Source organism: Arachis duranensis, chromosome 1, assembly GCF_000817695.3.
Source record: "Arachis duranensis cultivar V14167 chromosome 1, aradu.V14167.gnm2.J7QH, whole genome shotgun sequence".
NCBI lineage: Eukaryota > Viridiplantae > Streptophyta > Magnoliopsida > Fabales > Fabaceae > Arachis > Arachis duranensis.
Genome location: NC_029772.3, coordinates 8,352,023 through 8,353,409, shown reverse-complemented (window position 1 = coordinate 8,353,409; position 1,387 = coordinate 8,352,023). Strand labels below are relative to the sequence as shown.

Genomic DNA, 1,387 nt, shown 5'->3' with positions numbered 1-1,387 from the left:
TTAATAGTCAAATTAATATATAAAAAATGAGACGTTTTTTAAATTCATCGTAAAAGATTTTATCAATTAAAGATTATAAATTAGTCATATTTATCTTTCAGTTACACTATTAATAATTTCTGTTAACGATTGATGATGTGAAATGTTAATTGATAACATTAGACGCTCATCTAATATGTCCAATTGGACGCTCATTAAATATATTTATGAAAATCTATCACTTTAGTCGTTAGGTTATATTGGGAATATGATTTATGTAATTGGGACAAAGAACTAAATTAATAGATTTTTATGTTCAATATTAGATATGTCAGGTATCATGTATATTGTCAATTAACGTTTCACAATATTAATTGTTGATGAAAATTATTAATGGAGTGACTGAATGACAAGTATGATTAATTTTGAAATTTTGATATACTATAATTTGATTGAAAAAAAATTCAGAGATAAATTTAAAAAATGTCTTAACTTTTAGAAATTAATTCGACTATTAACCCATAATTTATTAGACATTTTAATTTTAAAAATATATACAAATTATTTTTTATTTTTTGTGAAGGTACAAACTACTTTAACAAGTATTATATAGATAAATTTGAAAACTTACAATGTTCCTGCAAATCTTGTATTGAGTTTGGATTGGTCACTTGGAAGAAACCTTGCCAACCCAAAATCAGAAATTTTGGGCTGAAGTTCATGGTCTAAGAGGATGTTGCCACTTTTGATATCTCTATGAATGATTGAAACATAAAACTCTTCATGTAGATAGGCCAATCCCCTTGCTGTGCCTAAAACCATATCATAACGTTGCTTCCAATTTAGCCAACCTTTTTTCTTACCTGTCTCAATATTGTTAATATATAAGACTCAATGCCAATGGAAATAATAAGAATAATAATTGTTCTTTTATTTATTAAGTTTATTTAAAAGTAAAAAATACTTTAAAAATGGAAGAGTAAATAAAATATCCATATCCAAAAACTGAAGCAAAGTACATAGAAGAAAAGTGCTCAAGATTAATGTAACTTACCAAATAACAAGAGTAATTACCCAAATTAGTTCCTAAGGATTTTAGAATTGGACATTTTAGTCCTCAAGAAAAATTAATACAGAGATTAATCCCTAAGGATTTACTCCGGCAGATAAATCAGTCTCCAGTTTATTTTCCGGCAGAATAATTACCAGATCAGTCCCCAAAGATTTTAAAAACGGATATTTTAGTCCCCAAGAAAAACTAATGTACAAATCAATCTCCAACGTTTCTCTTTATTAGACATAATAGTCCTCCGTCCAAAAATAAAATAAAATAAAATAATAATTATTATTAATTGCACAATAATATTGTGTACTATATTTTTTTATTTTTTAGACAAAAATAATAATA

General features: G+C 25.6%; 1 pseudogene; it reads right to left on the bottom strand.

Moving 5' to 3' along the window:
* The window catches only part of LOC107495685 (cysteine-rich receptor-like protein kinase 2), a 26,913-nt pseudogene that overhangs the window by 988 nt on the left and 24,538 nt on the right, over positions 1-1,387 (bottom strand).